Source organism: Scyliorhinus torazame, chromosome 28, assembly GCF_047496885.1.
Source record: "Scyliorhinus torazame isolate Kashiwa2021f chromosome 28, sScyTor2.1, whole genome shotgun sequence".
Lineage (NCBI taxonomy): Eukaryota > Metazoa > Chordata > Chondrichthyes > Carcharhiniformes > Scyliorhinidae > Scyliorhinus > Scyliorhinus torazame.
The window spans coordinates 18,907,936-18,926,267 of NC_092734.1; the positions used below are offsets into that span (position 1 = coordinate 18,907,936).

At 43.6% G+C, this 18,332-nt stretch overlaps 1 protein-coding gene across 12 annotated transcripts in view; it reads left to right on the top strand.

The window, feature by feature from the left end:
- The window catches only part of dlg5a (discs, large homolog 5a (Drosophila)), a 259,461-nt gene that overhangs the window by 44,680 nt on the left and 196,449 nt on the right, over positions 1 to 18,332 (top strand). The window lies entirely within an intron of this gene.

An 18,332-nucleotide genomic window follows, 5' to 3' on the forward strand; every position in this document is an offset into this window, starting at 1 on the left:
TGTACATTGGTTTCACCAGTGCCCTGTATAACTGGACTTAATACTCTGCTTTTTAATTCTTCCTGCCAAGGGGAACAGCTTCACATTTTCCCACATGATACTTTATCTGCCATATTTTTGCCTATTCACTCAAGATATTTATATCCGTCTGCAACCTCCTACTGTCCACTCCTCAACATACTTTCCTTCCTATCTTTGTGCCATCTGAAATTTTAGCTACCATGCCTTCAGTCTCCCCCTTTCTCTCTCTCTCGCCCCCACCCCACATCTAAGTAATCGATACAAATTGTAAAAAGGTTGAGGCTGCGGTACTCTACTCGTCACATCCTACCAATCAAAAAAAGACTAATTTGTGCATACTCTCCGCTTTCTGCCAGCCAACCAATCTTCCATCCATGCCAATATGTTAACCCTTACACCATGAGCTTTTATATTCCACAATATCGTTTGATGTGGCACCTTATCAAATGGCTTCTGGAAATGCAAGCACAGCATGCCTACAAGCTCCCCTTTATCTCTTGCGTTTGTTACCCCATCAAAGAGCTCCAATAAATTGGTTAAACATGATTTCTCTTTCACAAAACCACACTGTCTCTTCCCAATTACCTTCAATTTTTCTACATGCCCAGCTATAACTTTTTAATGATTGATTCTAATATCTTTCCCATGACAGATATCAAACTAACTGGCCTATAATTTCCTGTTTTCTCTCTCCCTCTCCTCTTGAATACAGGGGTTATATTTGCTTGGTGGGGGGGGGTGATTTCTATGAAATTTTAATGATGGGAAGTGCTCTAGATTATAGGACCACAGCCCCTCTTGCCTTGGAGGTGGAGCTGGGAACCAATTCTGAGGGACCAGTTTTAAAAGAATAATCTATGGATAAATTCAATTGTGACAGGAAAATGGGATACGTAAAGTAAATTAATTACTTGCAAGATAGACTGTTAGTGTAGATCGATAAGGGATGCATCCATAATACCTGTTCTGGCTAGACAGCTGGCTCGTGATGAGAGTGAGACCAACAGTGCAAGTTCAATTACCATTCCGGCTGAGGTTGTTCATGAAGGCCTTTTCAACCTTGCTCCTTGCCTGAGGTTTGGTGATCCTCAGGTTAAATCACCTCAGATTAAATCACCACCAGTCAGCTCTCCCCCTCAAAGGGGAAAGCAACCTATAGTCATCTGGGACTATCGCAACTTAACCTTTACCGTGCCTGTACATCATCCCAATTCTGATGAATGGTCATCAAACTGAAATGTTAGCTATATTCTTTCTCCATAGATGTGGCCTGACCTACTGAATATTTCCAGCATTTCTGTTTTAATTTATGGTATGTAATAGACGTCGTTCCAAGTTGAGCTAAGTTGCGTTCTTGTCTGTTTTGTCATTAACCTATATCTTTAATGTGCCTCTTTATTTACATATTGGATTGGATTGGATTGGATTTGTTTATTGTCACATGTACCGAGGTACAGTGAAAAGTATTTTTCTGCAAGCAGCCCAACAGATCATTAAGTACATGAGAAGAAAAGGGAATAAAAGAAAATACATAATAGGGCAACACAACATATACAATGTAACTACATATGCACTGGCATCGGGTGAAGCATACAGGGTGTAGTATTAATGAAGTCAGTCCATAAGAGTGTCATTTAGGAGTCTGGTGACAGTGGGGAAGAAGCTGTTTTTGAGTCTGTTCGTGCGTGTTCTCAAACTTCTGTATCTCCTGCCCGATGGAAGAAGTTGGAAGAGTGAGTAAGCCGGGTGGGAGGGATCTTTGATTATACTGCCCGCTTTCCCCAGGCAGCGGGAGGTGCAGATGGAGTCAATGGATGGGAGGCAGGTTTGTGTGATGGACTGGGCGGTGTTCACGACTCTCTGAAGTTTCTTGCGGTCCTGGGCCGAGCAGTTGCCATACCAGGCTGTGATGCAGCCCGATAGGATGCTTTCTATGGTGCATCTGTAAAAGTTGGTAAGAGTCAATGTGGACATGACGAATTTCCTTAGTTTCCTGAGGAAGTATAGGTGCTGTTGTGCTTTCTTGGTGGTAGCGTTGACATGGGTGGACCAGGACAGATTTTTGGAGATGTGCACCCCTAGGAATTTGAAACTGCTAACCATCTCCACCTCGGCCCCGTTGGTACCCAGTCCTTAGCAATAGTGCAAAGAAGTTCATTGAGACTGATGTCCACTCTGACCGCTAGAGCCTTGAGCATTGTTGATGAACCAGAGCTTTTCTTTCTTGAAAACATAGCTCACAATGGATTGCCTAGACCTGAATGCGACAAGACAGCAATTGTGAAAAACGATTAATCGATGCATTAAGGCCTCAGATTAAGTTTCGAAGGACAAAAGTAAGGCAGGCATCAGGATACATTTTTTCTATGAAGTGTAGCAAACAGCTGAATGAATCGTGGGCTTGGTGGATGAGATGATTACATTGGTTTGCTAAAGTAGGAATTTTGAGTTTTCAATATTTCACACTGCATTAAAAATATATTTGAGTATTTTCATTCTTGGTTCTGTAAAGTTGCCGAGAGTTTATTATCAAAAGGTTCCTGTCCTTATAAAATGTTATTCTTCAGATTTGTTCTGCTTGCAATTTAGTTGCAAATCATTTATAATATTGTTTCGTATAAGTAAGCAAGTGACTATGCTGTTAACTGAAACTGGAATTTAAAAAAAATTTAGAGTACCCAATTATTTTTTTGTTCCAATTAAGGGGCAATTTAGCGTGGCCAATCCACCTAATCTGCACATCTTTGGGTTGTGGGGGTGAAACCCACACAGACACGGAGAGAATGTGCAAACTCCACACGGACAGTGATCCAGGGCCGGGATTCGAACCCTGGTCCTCAGCGCTGTAGTCCCAGTGCTAACCACTGCGCCACCGTGTTGCCCTAGAAACTGGAATTTTAATGTAGATGTGCAAATGTCATGGAATTAGCCTCCCCTATACCTGCTGCATCCTTTCAAGGAGTATGATGAAGGAACAAAAGCAGTAGACTTTGTTTTACATTTAGAGTACCCAATTCTTTTTTTCCCCAATTAAGGGCAATTTAGCAAGGCCAATCAACGTGCCCTGCACATCTTTGGATTATGGGGGTGAGACCCACGCAGACACGGGGAGAATGTGCAAACTCCACACGGAAAGTGACCCGGGGCCGGGATCGAACTCGGGTCCCTGGTGCCGTGAGGCATCAGTGCTAACCACTGCACCACCATGCCACCCTAAAAGCAGTAGACTTAATTTACATGTTTGTTATCATTCCCAACTTGGACTAATAAGGATATAGACAAGCTAAACTACTCGTTAAGTCATTAGGACTAAAACTAAATAGGTAAAATATTGATAAAGAAATATTTAAATGTTTATTAAATTATTGAAATGCAGTTTTTATTGGCAGTATGTGTATTACAAAAGTTATATATAGGTTTAACATCTAACGAATCAGTCAATGTGAGTTTTAAAATATTTTGTCATGTGCGAACAGCCAGACAATTGTGGGGAATTGATAAGATTCCTATTCCCAGCAGGTTTAATGTCTGCCATAAATCTGGCTGCCCTTAAATCATAGCATGCCTATTTCAGTGTTTCTATTCTCAAGAATTACTGTAAGCTTGTTGTTGGTTTAAATTTGAGCAATTTTCTAGTGTTGCACATAAAGGATTGAAACTATTATCAGCACAAGACAGTTTCAAATACAGACTGCTCCAGCCTCACTTAAAAGTAACCTAGCTGTGGTCATGTTCATTTGTGGAGGGTGGAGGTGGAATAATTCGTTTGTGATTTTTGTTTTCAGCAAAAAGTCCCAAGTAAGTGGTCCCATTGAACTATGATAAAATATATAAAATGTGAACTTGGCTATATGTGCAATAGTTCAGGCTCCACACGCCCCGTCAGAAAGTTGTAATTCTACACCAGTTTGTTAATTGCTAGCTAAGGTCATAGTGAGTGTCTGTTGCTCTGTAGTAGTGGGCCAACAGGTTCTACCACTGGAAAAATGGAAGGACTGGCCAGGAACAACAGACCTTTGTCTAAACTTAGCTGTCCCAAGTGCACTCAGAGATCGAATGGACTATCAACAAATGATCCAGTGCCTGAAAATGTACCTCTACATGGTTAATGGGGAGGGTAGAAAAATGGGAAATTGACATTTTCGTTTTGCATATGTTAAAATTGAATGACCATTTAGTAGTTGTTAATGGAGCTATGGTATTCTGTTTATTTATACTCCTTAGTTTCTAGTAATGTGATAACCATTTATCATATATTGGAATACAAATGTTATTCCATGTGGATGAGATAATAACTTGAGTGACATTATTGTGCTGCTAAGAGCCACTGGCAGAAGTGGAAGAAGAAATCAAACCTTTGTGCACTTGCTTGCTACACCATCCAGTGGCAGCAGTAACCATGGTAACTTGAGCCTAATTACTCTGTGATTTCTGTGGTGCTTGAACTACAATAAAAATTTGTTCAGTGCGGCTGACATAACCTATCAATTGAGTATCCTCATGGTGGTTCGACATCCCCCGGCATCCTACCTGTCACCATGGCAACTGACTGTACATATTATTACTATACAATTCAAGGTACAATATCAGCACCTGGAATACATGCATACAAAGATATGGTGAGAGCGGCACCGAATGAGTATTGGCACTTTATTAACAATGGACTCATCATTAAAACCTTGTATCACTGCTGTACAGATCATTTTTTGACTTGGACAGCTAGAGTCAGCATCAAGCACCTCCAGACCAGAAATAACATAGGCCACAGCAGAATAGTCTGATCAATTGGTGTGGGATTGCTTAGCTCTGCCCGTAGTATTTCCAGCTTGCATATGGTCCTGTGTTGTGGCTTCGGTAGCTTGGCACTTCATTTTTGAGCATGCCTGGTGTTGCTCTGGGCATACTGTTTGTACACAGCGAGTAGGGCATTACCTCCAATTCTGGGCACCGCACGTCATGAAGGACATTTTTGTATTTGTAGAGGAGATTTACTAGAATGATATCAAGAATGGCAAACTTCACCTGTGAAGAGCCATGAGAAACTGGATATGTTCTACTTAAGAGTAGTGAGGTTGAGGCAAGATTATAATAATAATCTTTATTAGTGTCACAAGTAGGTTTACATTAACACTGCAATGAAATTACTGTGAAAATCCCCGAGTCGCCACCCAGAGGAAACCCACGCAGACACGGGGAGAATGTACAGACTCCGCACAGACAGTGACCCAAGCCGGGAATCGAACCTGGGACCCTGGCGCTGTGAAGCAACAGTGCAACCACTGTGCTACCGAGCTTTAATTTAGGGATTGAAAGCTGTGGGGTTTGTTAAATAAATACAAATATTTTCACTTGCAGGAGGGGGAGGGCTGGCAACCACAGTACACAGATTTAAGATGATTCGCAAATAAGACCGGGGAAAGATGAGGAAAAACATTTTTATGCAGCATGTTGTTAGAATCTGGAATACAAGAATGTCAGAAGCAGAGAAAGTTAATAACTTTCAAGGAGGACTTAGATTTAGTCTTGAAAAGAAGACATTTGAGGGGTTGTGGAGAAAGAGAAGGATAGTGGGGTTAATTGGGTGGCTGTTCGAAGAGTCAGCTCTTACCCATTGGACCAAATGGTTGTTTGTTACACTGCATAATTCTGAAATTCTCAGCACTTGCATTCTGATAAATTCCAAAGTATGAAGCGTTTTAATTTTCTGCTACACTCACTTGTCCTTCCATTTCTGGATTTTATCAGAATCTGTATTGCTAACCTTTTGATTTAACCAGTAGATTTTGACTTTTCGGCTCCCTCTTGCATAAATTCACATTGTCACTTGAACACTTGCCTTGTCGCGTTTACCCTGATTAAGGTATGAAAAAGCTAATTAATTCTTAGTCATAGGAGAGTGAGCTAATTAAGTTGCTGTCACATACATAGTCATTTAGTATGCTGTTGGTCTTCCTGTGTGGCTGTGTTGTGGTGCCCAACATTTTTGCAAGCACGCAGGACAGCCTCAATGTTTTGATCAACGTGCATGCACAGAGTAGTCATGTCATTACCATGCATTGCAAAATCACTGCAAGATGGGGAGTCGGTGGTATGTGTGCAGAGATGGTGATGTGGTGGGAATGCCACTGGACTAGTCCAGAGACCCAGCCTAATGGTCGGGGGACATGGGTTTAAATCCCACCATGAATTCAAATTCAATTAATCTGGAATTGAAAATCTAGCCTCGGTAATGGGAACCATGACAACTATCAGCAATTACTATAAAAGCCCGTCAGGTTCACAAATTTCCTTTATGGAAGGAAATCTGCTGTCCTTACACAGTCTGGCCTACATGTGACTCCAGGCCCACAGCAATGTGGTTGCCTTGTAACTACCTTCTGAAATGGCCGAGCGAGTCGCTCAGCTCAAGGGCAATTAGGGATGGGCAATAAATGTAGGCCTTGCCAGCGACCCCCTCACCCCATGAAAGAATAAAGACGTCAAAAAAAGATCTCTAAGCTATGATTGTCTCAATAAGATAACTGGCGGTCTGGGAGGCTCACTGGATAGTCTGCCTCAATACCAGTCTGAAAAAAAAATCCATCAAGTTTGTGCTGATGTGGCTGCATTTCGAGAGCTTATGGCTGCACAACAATGCATAGACATCCTGATTTTCACTTGGCGGTTGTCGTAGATAGTCGTGTCGACAAATGGATGACCTGTTTTATAGTATTTAAATTTATCCTCGATTAACATGTAAAACCCCGCTTATTGAAATGCTAATGTTGTATGGCACCAGTCCCTTTGTTTTGAAGCTTTAGTCAGAGTACTGGAGCTCTGTTACAGGGATGCAGCCAAGTTGTTGCTGAAGAACTCAACTCAGTCACAGTACTACTTCAGTGGAATTTAGCTGCCACTTCAGGCTGCAAATCTTACAGTTTAAAACTTTACATATCACAAGATTGAACTGAAAACGCAGTTCCTCGGTGCAGCTGAATTCTGAAAATCTTCAAGAATAAATAGCGTTGTGGCTTAAATGGTGACAAGGTCCCAGTTTCCAAGTGGAGGAAAGAAGTCATGAATTGAGCCCGAAAATGTCCTAAACTCTTCATAATATCACCCAATCTCCGTGTCAATTAACTCCACTCTGCCAGTCAATGAGTTGGGATGGGGTCTTAAGACATGGCTGATGTAGGTGCCCAAAGGGCAGCACGGTAGCATTGTGGATAGCACAATTGCTTCACAGCTCCAGGGTCCCAGGTTCGATTCCGGCTTGGGTCACTGTCTGTGCGGAGTCTGCACATCCTCCCCGTGTGTGCGTGGGTTTCCTCCGGGTGCTCCGGTTTCCTCCCACAGTCCAAAGATGTGCAGGTTAGGTGGATTGGTCATGATAAAATTGCCCTTAGTTTCCAAAATTGCCTTTAGTGTTGGGTGGGTTTACTGGGTTATGGGGATAGGATGGAGGTGCTGAACTTGGGTAGGGTGCTCTTTCCAAGAGCCGGTGCAGACTCGATGGGCCGAATGGCCTCCTTCTGCACTGTAAATGCTATGATGAGGTGGGCAGAATTGCCCAGTCATCTCCATATTGAACACAAGTTGTGCTACTGTGTGCAGCCATCTGCTAACTGATTCACTGGGGTTGGCTGTACTGCAAAGAATGGTAGAAGCCAAGCACAAGATTAAAAATGCAGTCAAAAATTGTGAGCAAACATCTGTGTGTATCGAATGTTTAGCCTGACAAGAGGATGTTGTACATCTGTGGTTTTAACTATTATGTTAAATAATAGTTAGAAGCAAGTACTATGTTGTTGATTTGTTGATCATGCTCCTGATTTCTGGCTTTGGTGGGTAGTACCCAAGAATGGTGAAGTTATACAAATTGTGTAGGAATTACATGTTTCTGCAGGCAACACGTGGATAGTGGTGGGAAGGAATGTTTTAACAGGTAAGATTGTTTAAGTTTCAGGTATATCTTGAAGAGGAAAGAAGAATAATTCTGTGCAAAGTACTCAACCATCTGAATTTCAAACATTTTGTGGTAGATGTTCCATGTGAATTTTCCAACAAGCATACTTTTCTTACAAAATAAGAGCAGAGGTAGGCCATTCGGCCCTTCGAGCATGGTTGATCGATTTTCGTTGAGTTCGCCATTCCTCACCTACCCCCCCCCCCTCAATAACACTTGATTCCCTTGCTCAACAAGAATTTATCTACCTCTGTCTTCAAAATATTCAGTGAATCCTCTTCCACCGATTCTGAGATAGAACATAGAACATAGAACAATACAGCGCAGTACAGGCCCTTCGGCCCACGATGTTGCACCAAAACAAAAGCCATCTAACCTACACTATGCCATTATCATCCATATGTTTATCCAATAAACTTTTAAATGCCCTCAATGTTGGCGAGTTCACCACTGTAGCAGGTAGGGCATTCCACGGCCTCACTACTCTTTGCGTAAAGAACCTACCTCTGACCTCTGTCCTATGTCTATTACCCCTCAGTTTAAAGTTATGTCCCCTCGTGCCAGCCATATCCATCCGCGGGAGAAGGCTCTCACTGTCCACCCTATCCAACCCCCTGATCATTTTGTATGCCTCTATTAAGTCTCCTCTTAACCTTCTTCTCTCCAACGAAAACAACCTCAAGTCCATCAGCCTTTCCTCATAAGATTTTCCCTCCATACCAGGCAACATCCTGGTAAATCTCCTCTGCACCCGCTCCAAAGCCTCCACGTCCTTCCAATAATGCGGTGACCAGAACTGTACGCAATACTCCAAATGCGGCCGTACCAGAGTTCTGTACAGCTGCAACATGACCTCCCAACTCCGGAACTCAATCCCTCTACCAATAAAGGCCAACACTCCATAGGCCTTCTTCACAACCCTATCAACCTGGGTGGCAACTTTCAGGGATCTATGTACATGGACACCTAGATCCCTCTGCTCATCCACACTTTCAAGAACTTTACCATTAGCCAAATATTCCGCATTCCTGTTATTCCTTCCAAAGTGAATCACCTCACACTTCTCTACATTAAACTCCATTTGCCACCTCTCAGCCCAGCTCTGCAGCTTATCTATATCCCTCTGTAACCTGCTACATCCTTCCACACTATCGACAACACCACCGACTTTAGTATCGTCTGCAAATTTACTCACCCACCCTTCTGCGCCTTCCTCTAGGTCATTGATAAAAATGACAAACAGCAACGGCCCCAGAACAGATCCTTGTGGTACTCCACTTGTGACTGTACTCCATTCTGAACATTTCCCATCAACCACCACCCTCTGTCTTCTTTCAGCTAGCCAATTTCTGATCCACATCTCTAAATCACCCTCAATCCCCAGCCTCCGTATTTTTTGCAATAGCCTACCGTGGGGAACCTTATCAAACGCTTTTCTGAAATCCATATACACCACATCAACTGCTCTACCCTTGTCTACCTGTTCAGTCACCTTCTCAAAGAACTCAATAAGGTTTGTGAGGCATGACCTACCCTTCACAAAGCCATGCTGACTATCCCTGATCATATTATTCCTATCTAGATGATTATAAATCTTGTCTCTTATAATCCCCTCCAAGACTTTACCCACTACAGACGTGAGGCTCACCGGTCTATAGTTGCCGGGGTTGTCTCTGCTCCCCTTTTTGAACAAAGGGACCACATTTGCTGTCCTCCAGTCCTCTGGCACTATTCCTGTAGCCAATGATGACATAAAAATCAAAGCCAAAGGTCCAGCAATCTCTTCCCTGGCCTCCCAGAGAATCCTAGGATAAATCCCATCAGGTCCCGGGGACTTATCTATTTTCAGCCTGTCCAGAATTGCCAACACCTCTTCCCTACGTACCTCAATGCCATCTATTCTATTAGCCTGGGGCTCAGCATTCTCCTCCACAACATTATCTTTTTCCTGAGTGAATACTGACGAAAAATATTCATTTAGTATCTCGCCTATCTCTTCAGACTCCACACACAATTTCCCATCCCTGTCCTTGACTGGTCCTACTCTTTCCCTAGTCATTCGCTTATTCCTGACATACCTATAGAAAGCTTTTGGGTTTTCCTTGATCCTTCCTGCCAAATACTTCTCATGTCCCCTCCTTGCTCGTCTTAGCTCTCTCTTTAGATCCTTCCTCGCTACCTTGTAACTATCCATCGCCCCAACCGAAACTTCACACCTCATCTTCACATAGGCCTCCTTCTTCCTCTTAACAAGAGATTCCACTTCCTTGGTAAACCACGGTTCCCTCGCTCGACGCCTTCCTCCCTGTCTGACCGGTACATACTTATCAAGAACACGCAGTAGCTGATCCTTGAACATGCCCCACTTATCCAGTGTGCCCAACACTTGCAGCCTACTTCTCCACCTTATCCCCCCCAAGTCACGTCTAATGGCATCATAATTGCCCTTCCCCCAGCTATAACTCTTGCCCTGCGGTGTATACTTATCCCTTTCCATCATTAACGTAAACGTCACCGAATTGTGGTCACTGTCCCCAAAGTGCTCTCCTACCTCCAAATCCAACACCTGGCCTGGTTCATTACCCAAAACCAAATCCAACGTGGCCTCGCCTCTTGTTGGCCTGTCAACATATTGTTTCAGGAAACCCTCCTGCACACACTGTACAAAAAATGACCCATCTATTGTACTCGAACTATATCTTTTCCAGTCAATATTTGGAAAGTTAAAGTCTCCCATAATAACTACCCTGTTACTTTCGCTCTTACCCAGAATCATCTTCGCCATCCTTTCCTCTACATCCCTTGAACTATTAGGAGGCCTATAAAAAACTCCCAACAGGGTGACCTCTCCTTTCCTGTTTCTAACTTCAGCCCATACTACCTCGGAAGAAGAGTCCCCATCTAGAATCCTCTCCGCCACCGTAATACTGCTCTTGACTAGCAGCGCCACACCTCCCCCTCTTTTGCCTCCTTCTCTGAGCTTACTAAAACACCTAAACCCCGGAACCTGCAACATCCATTCCTGTCCCTGCTCTATCCATGTCTCCGAAATGGCCACAACATCGAAGTCCCAGGTACCAACCCATGCTGCCAGTTCCCCTACCTTGTTTCGTATACTCCTGGCATTGAAGTAGACACACTTCAAACCACCTACGTGAACACTGGCCCCCTCCTGCGACGTCAAATCTGTGCTCCTGACCTCTATACTCTCATTCTCCCTTACCCTAAAACTACAATCCAGGTTCCCATGCCCCTGCTGCATTAGTTTAAATGGAGGGTTCCAAAGTCTCACAACTCTCTTGAGAGGAAAAACTTCCCCCCATCACTGTCCTATCATGGCGACCCCTAATTTTAAACTCGTTCTGGACCCACCTACAAGAGAGAGCATCATTTCCACATCTACCTTGTCAATACCATATACCTCAATCAAGTCACCCCTCACTCTTCTAAGCTGGAGTGGAAACGAGCCCAACCTTCATGGGACAACCCACTCATTCCAGTTATCAATCCAGTAAACCTCCTCTGAACTGTCTCCAACGCATTTGCATCCTTCCTTAAAAAACACCAAAACTACCCATAGTATTCACGATGCAATCTCCCCATATTCTTGAAACCCTAAAAATGAACAATTGGAAGTGGTTACTTACATTTACAAGTGTGGCAGAATGACTGCTTTCTTTAGGCCCCAATAAGCTTATTTAGGCTCCAATAAGCTTTACGCAGCAGCCATAACATGAAATAACCGTACCAGAGTCACAAACGACATCCTCTTTAAGCGTGATCATAATGTAATATCTCTCTTTGTCCTTTCCCACTTCTTTGCAACCTTTGATGTGGTCTGTCACACATCCTCCTTCAACATCATTCATTTTCTACATTCTATGCTACAGAAGTGCAATTTCTTGTAAAGTCGAGCATGCGAATAAACCAACATTGCTGTAAGTATGCCTACATAGTTACATACAAAGTTATTTTGCTCAGCTCATGGAAAATAAAACAGAAGGTATTGCCACTTAATGTTTACCTCTTTTTTTTCTGGGTCTGCTCTTGGGGTGTCGCTGAGGCTGCCAATGTCACCCTCAGAAGTGGTGGTGGTGGTCTTTCTGCTTGAACTATTACAGTCTTTGTGATGATTATTCCCTCACATTGGTGTTCAATAGGGAGTACCATGATGTGAAGCTGTTACAATAATGGAACAGTGACAAGTGCCCAAATCATAGTGATGTGTGATTCGGAGAATACGTCAATATCTACAGTGTGTTTTATTTCTTTCTGCTGCAGAAGCTGGTACCGGCCGATACTCGTGATAACACCAAGCTGACTTTCAACAATTACTGATTCTTAAATATAGCTGATAGCTATTACTGATGTTTCCTTACTTTTGAATAACTTATGACCACATTAATAAACAGCTGACTGTCATACATACTTTGGAATAAATTATACAGCCTGCATATTCCAGAGCCACCTGGCTTTTCCATCAACTTTTCAGGCCATTAAATAAAACTTGCAAGAATGAAATTAAGCTTGGTCCAAGACTGTGGTTGCAGGTGGATCTTAAATTCTTATCTTCCTTGCAGGGAATAGGTAGAAAACCATAACTAAACAAAACAAATAGTTTTGTCATGGTTACAATTTCTACTGTATATGCAATATCCGTGGAATTTCTACATTGCAGAAGGAGGCCATTCCTCCCATCGAGTCTGCATCGACTCTCTGAAAGAGCACCCCACCTAAGCCCACTCCCCCACCCTATCTCCTTAACCCCATCTAAACTGCACATCTTTGCACACTGAGGGGATTTTTTTGTTTTTAGCATGGTCAATCCACTTAACCTCCACATCTTTGGACTGTGGAAGGAAACCCACGCAGGCACTGAGTGAATGTGCAAACTCCACACGCACAGTCACCCAAGGCAGGAATAGAACCTGGGTCCCTGGCACTGTGAGGCAGCAGTGCTAACCACTGTGCCACCTGCTGCCCAATATCACAAGAATGACAGCAGGAAAACAGAATTTAAGCGTGCAAACCTCGAATTAATTACCAATTTCAGTGTTATCTTGGTAAGAATAAAGGAGTTATTCCTTGTCCCATTTGGACAACAGAATTTGTTGCAGGAATATTCTTGTGTTCCACGAATAGCAATTTCAATACAGCCGATGTGTGGCCAGCAGGATCGAAAAATGATTGACCAGTGGAGCACAGACAGCTTCCTCCAAAACAAGATTATATGGGGGTAGGTTTGTGAACAAAATGGGGAAATAAATAAGCTGGAAAAATGTTCTTGGTGTTCAGAGTTAAAATGTATACTGGCATGGACACAAATGCAGCAAATGAAGAGATTAAAATGTAGTTGTGTACTTTGATTATTCCACATGGTAATATGATGGATTACGGTCAATATGGTTTTTGGACAAGGAGAGAAAAATACTTTCTCTGTAATTGAATGATGGCAAATAATGAAAACTGAAAAGGTATGAGGGTCAACAAAAAGAGTCCAAGGTACACACTGAAAACCAAACAGTGGAAGCGATTCACTCTTGGCAACCAATAGCTTGGAGCACAAACTGAGTACTGAACTTAATATAGTTCCTGCCTTTCTTTGTCTGATACACCTTTTAAGATGAATAACTTCATGGAGGCAGAGGCTTTTATATTTTATCGCTTCGACCTTTTGAATGGTGTTGCAATTATCTTAGCAATCTGCAAAGTAAAATAAGTAAACAAGTTGGTGCTTTTACTGAACCGTTTTACAAGGAACTGGAGTCTTGTCAGTGTTGCTGTGGTCTCCTTGTGTGTACCTAATAACCCTCTTGTAAGGAAAGACTGGTGAATTATGTCTTCTGCTCAAAACTGCACTACATATTTTCCTATGGTTAACATTAGTGCTTCTGATAAAGATTGTGGGCAGATATTATCTGAACTGATCGAGTAAGATTTACTACTTTTAAAGATCTTTGGGATGAGATGTGAAGAATTGGCAGAAAGTAAAAACCTTTTTGTTATTTTACAGTAAGTTTAAAGTATTGCCATTTCATGCACTTCAAATAGAACTTTTTTCAATCTATGACAAACTGCATATTTAAAAAAAGAAAACTATAATTTGTATTTGCTCCCAAGCATTTGTCTGTAAATTTATGTAATCTTGTAGAGGGATTCAGATTAATGTAAAAGCATAAATTGAACCATTTCTATTTGTCACCGATCATAATTTCTGTGTGTTTGGTTTTATATATATTATATATACATGGGGCGACACTGGCACAGTGGTTAGCACTGCTGCCTCACGGCACTGAGGACCCGGGTTCGATCCCGGCCCCGGGTCACAGTCCCTGTGGAGATTGCACATTCTCCCCATGCTGAGTGGGTCTCATCCCCACAAGCAGGGTTGGCCATGCTAAATTGCCCTTTAATCGGAAAAAAAGAATTGGATACTCTAAATTTAAAAAAAATATATATATATTTATATATATATACATTACAGCAGTTTCTAGGTTATTTTTGTAACAATGGGTGTTATGGCAAGCATATGGCAAATGTACACTAGGTTGCAGATTGGTCAAAAACTTTTCAAATTCCCCTCTCTTCTGGAACTTTGCAATAACACTTGCTGCTGAGAAGACAATTGATGTGTTTTTAGCCGACACTGCTTTGCGTTAGGCCATGAATGACTACCAAAAACGGGCTTAAGGAGTAACAGCAACACAGCTGCCATGGGGAGTTTGATAGCACTGGGCATGATTATATTGAACTTGAACCGGTAAAAATAATATTTCTCTGTGTTCATAACTAAATAATTGTTTTTGTATTTGTGTTGTTATGCCGCGGGTTGAGGTATCAGGCCTGGTAGAGTATTGGTTTCGCTTGTATAGTTCAAATCTGAACCTGTATGTTATGTGATCTTCAATGATGAGTTTTGAACATACCATCCACCTGAATTATGGAGATCATTGTGGAATAAAACCTTTGTATATTCACTTTTCCCATTTAAGTAAATTTAAATTTGAATTCCACGTGCTTTTATTTGCCTAAGTTATCCAGGTGATGGGGCTCAAATTACTTTCCTACCAGCTGTAAAAACGTAGTTTGATCATTTATCAAGAACGTGCTCTTGTGCGTATGGTTCAGTGGCTCATTGGAGCCATGAATATCAGTAGGCGTTCATTATTTTAAAAAATAAAAGAATTATGAAACCAGTGTTCACCTTTGACGTAAATATACTGTGGGAAAAAAATATTTAATTTTTTTTTCTTACCCATAAGTTAGGATGTTCTCCAGTTTACCACACTCCAGGCAAAATACAGATTTGTAGAAGCTATTTTTTATTTCCCCTCTAGTCTTCATATGAAGAAGATGCCCTCGCCCCAGCCCTCATGGCGCCGAGGACCCGGGTTCAGTCCCAGTTTACTGTCCGTGTGGAGTTTGCAAATTCTCCGCGTGGCACCCCGCACAATCCAAAGATGATGTGGAGATGCCGGCGTTGGACTGGGGTGAGCACAGTACGAAGTCTTACAACACCAGGTTAAAGTCCAACAGGTTTGTTTCGATGTCACTAGCTTTCGGAGCGCTGCTCCTTCCTCAGGTGAATGAAGAGGTCTGTTCCAGAAACACATATATAGACAAATTCAAAGATGCCAAACAATGCTTGGAATGCGAGCATTAGCAGGTGATTAAATCTTTACAGATCCAGAGATGGGGTAACCCCAGGTTAAAGAGGTGTGAATTGTACCAAGCCAGGACAGTTGGTAGGATTTCGCAGGCCAGATGGTGGGGGATGAATGTAATGCGACATGAATCCCAGGTCCCGGTTGAGGCCGCACTCATGTGTGCGGAACTTGGCTATAAGTTTCTGCTCGGCGATTCTGCGTTGTCGCGGGTCCTGAAGGCCGCCTTGGAGAACGCTTACCCGGAGATCAGAGGCTGAATGCCCTTGACTGCTGAAGTGTTCCCCGACTGGAAGGGAACATTCCTGCCTGGTGATTGTTGCGCGATGTCCGTTCATTCGTTGTCGCAGCGTCTGCATGGTCTCGCCAATGTACCACGCTTCGGGACATCCTTTCCTGCAGCGTATGAGGTAGACAACGTTGGCCGAGTCGCACGAGTATGTACCGCGTACCTGGTGGGTGGTGTTCTCACGTGTAATAGTGGTATCCATGTCGATGATCTGGCACGTCTTGCAGAGATTGCCATGACAGGGTTGTGTGGTGTCGTTGTCACTGTTCTGAAGACTGGGTAGTTTGCTGCAAACAATGGTTCGTTTGAGGTTGGGGTTCAGGGGCCACTGTCGTACTGAACAGAACGGACTACTGCAAAGAAGTATACCGACAACTGAACAACCAAGAACACTACAGACAGTTACCCGCAGATCCGACCAAGCAACACATCCGCCAATTTAACAGACTGATCAAGACCTTGGATCCAGATCTTCAGAGCACCCTACGTGCTCTCATCCCACGTGCGCCCCGCATTGGAGATCTCTACTGCCTCCCGAAAATACATAATGCCAACACACCAGGCCGCCCTATCGTTTCAGGCAATGGGACCCTGTGTGAGAACCTCTCTGGCTACATCGAGGGCATCTTGAAACCCATCGTACAAGGTACACCCAGCTTCTGTCGCGACACGACGGACTTCCTACAGAAACTCAGCACCCATGGACCAGTTGAACCAGGAACATTCCTCGTCACAATGGACGTCTCGGCACTCTACACCAGCATCCCCCATGATGACGGCATTGCTGCAACAGCCTCAGTACTCAACACCGACAACTGCTAATCTCCAGAAGACGCAATTCTGCAACTCATCCGCTTCATTCTGGATCACAACGTCTTCACCTTCGACAACAAGTTCTTCATCCAGACGCACGGAACAGCCATGGGGACCAAATTCGCACCCCAATACGCCAACATCTTCAGGCACAAGTTTGAACAGGACCTACTCACCGCACAGGACCTTCAACCGATGTTATACACCAGATACATCGATGACATTTTTTTCCTTTGGACCCACGGCGAAGAATCACTGAAACGACTACACAATGACATTAATAAGTTCCATCCAACCATCAGACTCACCATGGACTACTCTCCAAAATCAGTTGCATTCTTGGACACACTCGTCTCCATCAAGGATGGTCACCTCAGCACTTCGCTTTACCGCAAACCTACGGATAACCTCATGATGCTCCACTTCTCCAGCTTCCACCCTAAACACATTAAAGAAGCCATCCCCTATGGACAAGCGCCCCGTATACACAGGATCTGCTCAGACGAGGAGGAGCGTAACAGACATCTACAGACGTTGAAAGATGCCCTCGTACGAACGGGATATGGCACTCGACTCATCGATTGACAGTTCCAACGCGCCACAGCAAAAAACCGGACCGACCTCCTCAGAAGACAAACATGGGACACAACCGACAGAATACCCTTCGTCGTCCAGTACTTCCCTGGAGCGGAGAAACTACGTCATCTTCTTCACAGCCTTCAACACGTCATTGATGACGATGGATATCTTGCCAAGGTCATCCCCACACCCCCACTACTTGCCTTCAAACAACCGCGCAACCTCAAACGAACCATTGTTTGCAGCAAACTACCCAGTCTTCAGAACAGTGACAACGACACCACACAACCCTGTCATGGCAATCTCTGCAAGACGTGCCAGATCATCGACATGGATACCACTATTACACGTGAGAACACCACCCACCAGGTACGCGGTACATACTCGTGCGACTCGGCCAACGTTGTCTACCTCATACGCTGCAGGAAAGGATGTCCCGAAGCGTGGTACATTGGCGAGACCATGCAGACGCTGCGACAACGAATGAACGGACATCGCGCAACAATCACCAGGCAGGAATGTTCCCTTCCAGTCGGGGAACACTTCAGCAGTCAAGGGCATTCAGCCTCTGATCTCCGGGTAAGCGTTCTCCAAGGCGGCCTTCAGGACCCGCGACAACGCAGAATCGCCGAGCAGAAACTTATAGCCAAGTTCCGCACACATGAGTGCGGCCTCAACCGGGACCTGGGATTCATGTCGCATTACATTCATCCCCCACCATCTGGCCTGCGAAATCCTACCAACTGTCCTGGCTTGGTACAATTCACACCTCTTTAACCTGGGGTTACCCCATCTCTGGATCTGTAAAGATTTAATCACCTGCTAATGCTCGCATTCCAAGCATTGTTTGGCATCTTTGAATTTGTCTATATATGTGTTTCTGGAACAGACCTCTTCATTCACCTGAGGAAGGAGCAGCGCTCCGAAAGCTAGTGACATCGAAACAAACCTGTTGGACTTTAACCTGGTGTTGTAAGACTTCGTACTATCCAAAGATGTGCAGGGTGGGTGGATTGGCCAC